Raw genomic sequence first — 9,126 nt, 5'->3', positions numbered from 1 at the left:
TGCTGATACAAACTCATGCACTCCCTATGTTTTCTGATAACAACAGTTTCGATATTAAATATTGTTACTTGACAAATACCTGGAATTAGGCCGAAACGTCGTAAATAAATTATTACTGAAACTTTGCCAGTCTGATCGACTACAAGCTTTGCATTTTTGTCTTATTTTACCACTGGTGACAATAAGAGCACTCAAACTCGTTACAGTAAGCCTGATTTTGTAATATTTTTTTAATATTATTTAAATGCTCTCCTGTAGAAAAGAATATTTTGTGTAAATATACACAACAGACTATTCCTTAGCTATAAGCAATATTGCAGAAGCCGTGTATAAAAAATTATCCGCATCGTGCAACTTTACTCTACATAATATATTGTGTTCGAATATTGAAAAGATCATTGCGAAAATAAATGGAAAAGGAGAAAGAGGCTGACCGTACCGATAATGGGAAACGATCCTTATTGGAGTAGCGGTAAAAAGGAGCCATTGCAATCCTTGGCGATACTGAAAAAGCACATGATGTACCGTTCGATATATCGCGTGGAGTTCAAGGTCGGCTCGAATTCCACGGCACGTCGATTAGATTGCAAATCGAATATGCTTACCTTTGAATAGAAGTTGTATGCGAAGGTGCTGAAGAATCGAGAAAAGTTTCAGTGGAGTGCGCGAACGTGCTCTGCCAGCTGACTGACTATCGTGTCTTCAACGATAATTCGATGTCGACTTTGAGTCTCCTTGAACACGAAAGCGGCTTTATGAAGGACACGTCGAGCGGCTGAATTCACATTTTTACATTCCGCAATTTTTTCATAATTTCTACACACTCGTAACGGCGTATCAGTTTTTATTCGTGTCCATTCAAATGTATACCCAATATTTTTTAACGAAAACTTTTCGAGCAGCAAAGTGCGCAAACTGGAAATCCTATTTCTATAGATTTTCGTTTAACATTCGACAGGAGTGCGTCGTATCCTGCGTCTTGCAAAAAGTGTCGTTCGAGAAACCGGCTCTCCCAATTACATCTCGAAAATTGGCACGGTGACCTACTAAAGAGGATATATGCTATGACGTCAGTCGGTTTTCCTACGTAGGGATAATTCAGAACGGTGGGGTACGCTCTGCGCGCGGGATCGATATTTGGTCCATGGGGCTCGTCGGCATTAAAGAGGAGAAGACGCCTTCCGAAACTTACACATCCGTCGCGCTGCGTTGTTCTCAAACCTGTCGCGAAATTTAACGAGACCTAACGCGCTCGGGTCTCGGTTGCGCGCGCGAAAAGTGCATTCCTGGCTCCTAATTCTATTAGATCCCTCGGCGCGAGATTGATCGTTGAGGGGAAAAAAAAGCGAGTAGCCGAGCGCGTGCTCGGCCATCCGGAATGAAGGTCGACGGAGATGAAGGAGGCGCGAGACGGACGTCGATTAAAACTTTTGTAAGCCACCGTCGATCGGATCATTGGCCCCGGCAAACAAGAGTGACAGAGTTTCGCCGACAGCTTTTTGTCGCCGACTCGCATTTTTCTCGCGACTCTAACCGCGCTGAGCCGTTAGTGGAATTAACCGTCGAAGCGGCTTACCCTCGTTCTCCCTTTCTTCTCTCCCTCCTTTTGGACGCGAACTTTCGCGAGATCAATCGGGACACATCCGGTGGGGTCTATCAGCGCGATACGCGAGAGAGTGAAATCGACACGAAGAGAACGTGTACCGATAGCGATTTGTTTTTTTTTATTTGACGTTTCCGAGAGAGAGAGAGAGAGATTGTTTAAATAAAAATCTGTTTTGTTCTGGAATATCTGTTTGAGGTCCACTAAGAATCAATATAATAAAGCGCAAAAAGCATCAATTGAATAATCAGCTGAAGTAAGTTAAAGCAGTGGGTGTAACGCTATGATATAATAAAAGTGTAAAATAGGAGGCAACAACTACCGACGAATCATCGATCTCTTCGATTGAGAGTCGATCGCGTAGTTGCAGGGTGCGACGATATCGATGAAGAAAAACGCGACGCGACGCAAGCACCGAGGGCGGCCAAATCGATATTCAGTGGCGGTATCACGTAATTAGCATTAACGCATCCCGGATCGACGCTTCGAGCGACGGCGCGCTCGCGGACGCGCGCGCGCGCGCGCGCGCTTCCGTAGGATGCAATTATTCGACGCGTAGAAGTGAGCGCATGAATTATTCGGCGAATAAGCTCGGGGCTCGTTAACTCCGCGAAACGGAACGGAGACCATCGACAATCACGATGTCAAAGCCCAGGGCAGGTGCCGGCGGTGCGACGCGCACGACTTCCGGCGCGTCGCTCGTACTCGCGCGGCACCGCGCTTATGCACTTGTTGCACAATCTGCCTAACGATCTCTCGAGCTCGCGAGCACGGATTAATAATCACGACCCGTAGACGTAGACCCGAGTCCTTACGAGAGACGCGCGCGCACGGTCCGGCGCGGAATCCTATTTAAAAATAATTGCGTTACCCACTCGCTCGCCCGGTGGTTTCCTGTGCTTGATTACGGCTAATTGTTCGGGATTTACAAGTATAATGGCGCGTTTAATGCGGCGACTTACGTGACGGCCCTGAGACCGACTGTGTGTCGCCTCGCAGACAACTGCGATTCTCTTCGCGCCCGGCGGGAGAGTGCGAGCGAAAAAAAATTATCCCCCTTCCTTCCCGTGGCGACGCGTCCACGGGTTTCCCTCCACGGGACTGTGACGAAACGATCGTCCGACGAGCGCGACTGACTTTAGAATTGCAAAGCAGTGTAATTATGCGAGAGAAGGAATTGACTCGGCTGCAGCTGTGTGAAAAGAGCTCATCGGAAATAAAATTATGAATCGGCGAAAAGGAGAACGAGGCATTTTTAAGTACTTCCGGTACGTTCAGGCTGAGTTTTAGTGTCGCGGCAGTTTCGGCGATCGTGACAAACAATTATCAATTGTAATCTCGTACCGATCGCTTGTTCTTCGCACGTACGGTATTTCAATCGCAAATTTTCTCAAATTTCTTCCCCGCGTTTCTCTAAAGTCTCGTCCGTGTGGCTTCGGCCTCTGTCGTTTCGTGCGCTTTATTTAATAACGATAACACACGGGTAGAGACAAACGACGCTTTGACCGCCCGATGCGGATTCAAAGGATCCAAATCCCCGAAACGCATTGACCTTTCGGGACTTTGATTTAAAACCCAGAATTAGTCGGGAGCATCCCCCGTTTCCAAAGCTCTCGTCCCCCCCCTCTCTCTCTCTCTCTCTCTCTCTCTCGAATCGTCACAACGCGCAACGTCTTTATGAAGGCACGTTTGGACATTTTCGCAATCCGTTTGAGCTATCAGCGAAATGACTACTCGCCACCGTATCGGTGGAAGTGAATAAGCACTAGGTATGCAGAGAGAGAGAGAGAGAGAGAGAGAGAGAGAGAGAGAGAGAGAGAGAGAGAGAGAGAGAGAATGGGAAAGAAAGATAGAATGATAGAGCAAAAAGAACATAGAGAATCGGCGGCCACCACCAATCTGTCGTTGGTTGCATTAGCCCGGGGGGTTAGCTTTTCAAAAGCTCACGTTTGATGAAGCACTCACTTTCCTCTCATCTCCCTCTCTCTCTCTCTATCTCTCTCTCTCTCCCCCTCACGCGACGGTGCGCCCGGATACTTTTAAAGTAAATTAGCTTTTTAGTTTTCTGTGCCTAAAACCTGGGGAATATACAGTATGCACGTATAAAAGGAAATAAGGGTTTGTACGGACCAACGTGCCTGCCGGAGGGTTCAACTGCCTCAATGTCTGAATGGGCTCTGCCTCTTTCTCGCTTTCTTTCTCTTTCTCTCTTCTTCTCTCGTTCCCGTTCAGCCTCGTATTCACCCGCACCTTCGACCTATTCGCGTGTGTACGCGCGTGTCCAAGTCAGACAAACCGCGCGTATTCCTCCGCCGTATGTACGTCTGAATGCCCAAAAACACAAAGTGCGCCACTGCATCGGCAGAGAGGAGAGAGTGGTCTCCGCCCGCGCGTTAATTCATGTGAAAGACCAACCGTGCGGCCGCGCCCCGAAGCGACGATCGCTTTTGCCAACTGGCGTTGACTTTTTGCCGGGAAAAAGGACGGGGCCGCTTCTTTCTCGGCGCGAGATAACCGCCCCGGGAGGAACTCTGTTGTAAAACGCGTGTGCAGACATTAGAAATGCTTTCGGAAAGAGAAACAAGTGTTTTGAGAAAGACGGTATAAAGTGTGGTATAAATTTTTGCAAAAAAAATACAAGGAAAAAAACGATTGCTGCAGATGATAAAATTATAGTGATAAAAGGGGAAAAATTTTTTCTGTTCTGCGTTAAACGGTAGACAAATTTGCCGCAAGTTTATTGGCGGTTCATGATTGAATTACCAAACGAAATTCTTTCGGGGCACAGAAGTATAGGCAAAGTTGCCGCAGCTATTGAATTTATCTCTCAAACTGATTTCATTGTATTACAGGGGGAGGGTTATGTAAATTGATGAAATGGAGATCAAGCCGGATGAAATTGAGTTACACCCGGCCAGGGAATGCGCAATTTATTGCAAAAAATATTCGTTTTTAATATGGCGCAACGAAAACTGTAGCGCGAGAAATGTACACGCCGCGATATTTATATATCAAATATGTGTTTTTTACATTTAATTGCCTGGCGCGAATTGATCGCGGAGTCGAAAGAACAATTCGTTTGCGAAAAATGCCAAGCGTGGTTTAGTAATCATTTTTTTCTTTTTTACATTTTTTTATTATCGCAAACATTAGCAAATATGACAGTTTTATCCTTGAGGATAGGCACAAAAATTATCCCTGACCTCGCTGTGACGCTAAAACTCTCCCACTCGGTTTTATAGTAAAGAAAATTATATATATTGAACAATTTTAATCTGTACATTTAATCAAACAAATTAAATCTACAGATAGATACCGACCTTTTAAACACATATGACTTTATCATCAATAATCTGAATGACATTTGAACATTTGCGCCTCGACAGTTGCGTTACCACCTTAAAACCACTTTTGGCAACCCTTATTTATTATTACGACCCCACACTATTATTTAAGCACAACTCTTAGCATACGTAAATACATAGATCCACTGTTTTTGACATCAGTCAGCTGTTTACTGCTCGACGTGATTGTCCTCTCTTAGATTCGGGTGCGTGTCCGAAAAACATTTAATTTCAACTTGCATTTTATAACGACACACACTCCGTTCTCTTAGCTTTTCAAATCTGTATTTCTCACTCTCTCTTTATGACTTTCACCATTTGGGGACCCATGGGAATATACCAGATGACAATTTGAGAGGAAGAAGGCCAATGTATTTTCGTATTTTAGCGTCTAACATAATTTGTCTATCGAGGTATTAATTTAATTTTCTGCGTGTTAATCAATCCGGGTATTATTAAAGTTTTTATAATAAATTTTATATTGGTTATGTCTATGTAACATCTTATACAATTCTCTGTTCTTAGTCTCACTGGGGATGATCCGAAAATGGATCGAAACGTTTGATTAATGTATAATTTCAAGAATAAATAAATTTCCACGTTGGATATTTTCGCACGATCCCCGGCGTTTGGCTCGCATTGGCCTTCTTCCCCCTACAAATTTTAATCTGTATGTAAACGTAATTGTACGATTCATAATGATATGAATATGTTCTTTTTCTAAGAGCATATAATTCTCTAAGACCCGTAAGAAGGTAATTCAATGTTAAATCACTATCGATCCCGGAAACAGTAAATAAATATATATGTATATATATATTTGTTTTTTTCCAAGACATTAAGTGCATCTCCTTTCTGTAGGAAAAATAAACTGACAATGTGAGAATTGCCGACATTATCTCTAATATTCAAACGTGTACGCGTTTTATTGTTGAAGGATTAATAAGATTATATCGGCGTGAATATTTCGCAAACGCGATCCCTAACAATATCGTTTTATCGCGAACACCGTCACAAAAGCAGAAGCATAAATTCCGCAGACAAATTATGCTTCGAGATCCACTTGGCATTTTATAGATTTGCCGTTCCGAGATCGCGGAAGATTTCGCACGAGAGTAATTGGATTACGCTATCAAACTCCAGCCTCATTACGACGGCAGTTAGTTCTCTTTTCGATCTAGGAAGCAGAGAAGAGAGAGAGAGAGAGAGGGGGGGGAGAGACAGAGAGTATAATCCAGATTTGCACGCGGTCGCGTATACGATCCGTCGGGCGATAAATAATCGGGCGAAATGGATGAAAAAAAGAGAGGAAAGGAAAGCGAGAAAAAGGACGAAGGTTTAAAGGCAAATACTCGCAGACTCCCCGCGAGGCGACCCCAGCTGAACTTCTAGCAGGCATCGCGGGGGGTCTTCTAACGAGCCGTGCAATTAACATTTTTATTAGACGGTTCCTCTCTGCCTCCAAGCCGATCCTCTGTCCTGCTCCACATGTGTAACCACCGTCAGAGACTCGTCGATACCTCGTCGGCAACGCGGAACAGCTTCCTCCCGTCTGCGAAATGAAATTTCGATCCTATTAGTGTCCATTCAAGAATCGTGAGAGAAAAAGCGAGGTTGCCCTTTGGCCCAACTGTCTTCCTGGAAATGAAGAAAGAATTACATCTTTCGGTACACGGGGGTACGTCCAACTTGTCCGCGCTTCCATTTATCTCTCATTAATACAAAATCCTTCCTCGGCAATGTTACAACGCGAGTGATCTTCTTCCATCGAAGCCTTAATACACACCTGTTTTACTTGAAATGTAAAAAGCGCAACAAGGTGCAATCGAAACGGGCGATACTAATAACGAGACGTTCGCCGGATCGTATGTCGCTCGTGCTCGATCCTCTCGCAGAAAACTCCGCCGAGAGATAATCATCGCTGCGTACACAATTCTACCCTCGTCTCGGAATTATTTCTTAAGCATCATATTTGCACCTAGAGAGAGAAGAGAGCGAGAAAGAGAGAAAGGGAGCACCGTGCAATTTCCCGACGTGAGCGTCTCACGCAAAGAAAATAAACACGAGAGCTATTGCCGCGCGTAAGGACGGCATCGTCCATGCGAGCCCGTTAAAGTATCGTTGCGGCACAACACGGCGATCGTTGCGCATTTCAGGGCCGCCGCCGCATCGTGCCGTCGATGCACCGCAGTCGGCGTATCATCGGTGCGCGTTGTTGCATTGTTCGGCATTTCTCGATGTGCGGCATCGGTGTGCACTACGTGCCGTACGGTGATTTGGCTAACCACACGTTTGTTGAACCATCGGCGGCATCCGGCATTGTTTGCTCGCTTTGATGAGGCCAATTCGTGTTTCGCTTTTGCGTCTGCGTTCCGTGTGGGATGCGCGAGAGAGCGCGCGCGGGCGGGCGTGCGTGCGCTCGCGTACGCACGTGCACGACCGACGTGTGCGTACGCCAGCTCATGCGTGCGTGCGTGTGCTCGCCGCGCTGTCTGCGTATACGCGGCGAGAGGCTGCGTATGTCATTAGTGACCCCGGGGGTGACCCCGGGATTCGCTCTCACCGTACCGGGCTATCAACACCGACCACCGCGCACCACCGACAGAGAGGCTCCATTATGCGCTCCTAACGATACCTGCCCGGCGCGCGAAACATTGTCGCACGCCGTCGCGTTGTTCACCACTTTGCAGGATATCGCGATGATTCTATTTGCTTCCGCGATCAGCGTGGACCGATCTTAATAAAAGCTCCGAACAACTTCAGCGTCCGTCGTTTTGAAGCCTGCGCGCGATTGCGTATGCGTTCGAATAAAAAGTATTTTAGATATAATTTGTAATCAATAATGTTGTAATACGCTGAGAGAAAGTTATTGAAATGACTAAAGACGTTTAGCTGACATTTCTTTAGTTCAAATATATTTAAACCTACAGTCATTTTACGAAACATATATTTTTTCGCATTGACGAATATTTTTGTGACTTGAAATATTTGCTTGACAGCCCGTGATCGCCGCATATACGAGTAGTTCGATCAAGAACGAGAGGGCTAGGCCGAGAAGTAAAACGACCATGGCTGCATTCAGCAGAAAAATTTGTAAATTTGATTGGAGTATGCTCGTAGATTCTGCTATAATTAAGAGCACACGCCAATCAGATTTAAAATCTTTACAATAGTTGCGAAGCAACTTTTTCTGGTGAATGCGGCCATTGAGACTTCTCAAAATAAGTAAGCTTAAGATTATATACATATAATAATCTCTAACAAACTTGAAGACTGTAATAGCGGCGGGCACGAAGGTTAACGCTCGAGGGGAAACGAATTAAAGCGATGCGACGAAAATGCAAACGGTTTTTACGACGGGTTCTGTAAACTCGCCAAACAAACGCATTTCCGTCCCGTCACGTACGATCTGCAGTTTAACGTTTACTGTCTAACAAGTGAAGAAATTTGAAAATGAAGACAAAACGATTACACGGGGATTTCGTAAGGATTTCATAATGATCTCGGTGACACTGTCCCACGGGTACATCGAGTGGTTACCCCCTTGTGCGACCCGCGAGAAGCACAGGGCAGCCGTGAATCGCGAGCAAACTAATAAGCGCGAGTCCGGCGCGTCCCGCAAACGAGCACGTACGAAGACTCGAGTGCGCGCGATCGATCAGGCATGGGACGTCTGGTCTGACGATGAAGAAGAGAGCGGGTGGATATACAGCACGGGGGCACGGCCGAGCGCCGCCCGCCCGCCCCGCTTGTCGTACAACGATACCGCTCGTCGTGTCCCGACCACGATACGTTCTCCGACTCCGCCGAACTGGTAAGTAACTGGCGCGGTGCTATTAAATGCAGACACGAGCGAGCGCGGCCCGGAAATTGCCTAATTTCCTGAGTGCGCGCGCCGATCCGTCAACCTGACGTGACGGGGAGACGGGTGGCTGCACGGAATACCGTGACTTTTAATGTCAAGTGACTGTCGAAAGAAAAACCCGGTTTATATCTCGTGCCCTCGCGCGCGCGTCTCGGCCTGTGCACGAGGCCTGGACCGGCCGACGGATATACACGTCGCTCTCTCGCTTCGAGTGGATTTCCGTTGAAGTCGAGCGCCCGTCGCCGCCACGACACGAGAGACTCCGGGCATCTAACTATACCCCCCCCCCCCCGCGCGCTTCGCGGGACGCGATC

General features: G+C 46.5%; 1 long non-coding RNA gene across 1 annotated transcript in view; it reads right to left on the bottom strand.

Annotated features, from left to right (window-relative positions):
• Nucleotides 1-4,759: 4,759 nt before the first annotated feature.
• Nucleotides 4,760-9,126, bottom strand: part of LOC105565331 — a 49,785-nt gene continuing 45,418 nt past the window's right edge. The window contains exon 4 of the long non-coding RNA XR_001009187.1: nucleotides 4,760-6,499. This is a non-coding gene — a long non-coding RNA (uncharacterized LOC105565331). The remainder of the gene's footprint in view (nucleotides 6,500-9,126) is intronic.

This window comes from Vollenhovia emeryi, unplaced genomic scaffold, assembly GCF_000949405.1.
Source record: "Vollenhovia emeryi isolate VEMERY1.0 unplaced genomic scaffold, V.emery_V1.0 DF939153.1, whole genome shotgun sequence".
Classification (NCBI taxonomy): domain Eukaryota; kingdom Metazoa; phylum Arthropoda; class Insecta; order Hymenoptera; family Formicidae; genus Vollenhovia; species Vollenhovia emeryi.
The sequence above is the reverse complement of the archived record's forward strand: the minus strand, read 5'-3'. Positions and strand labels throughout refer to the sequence as shown.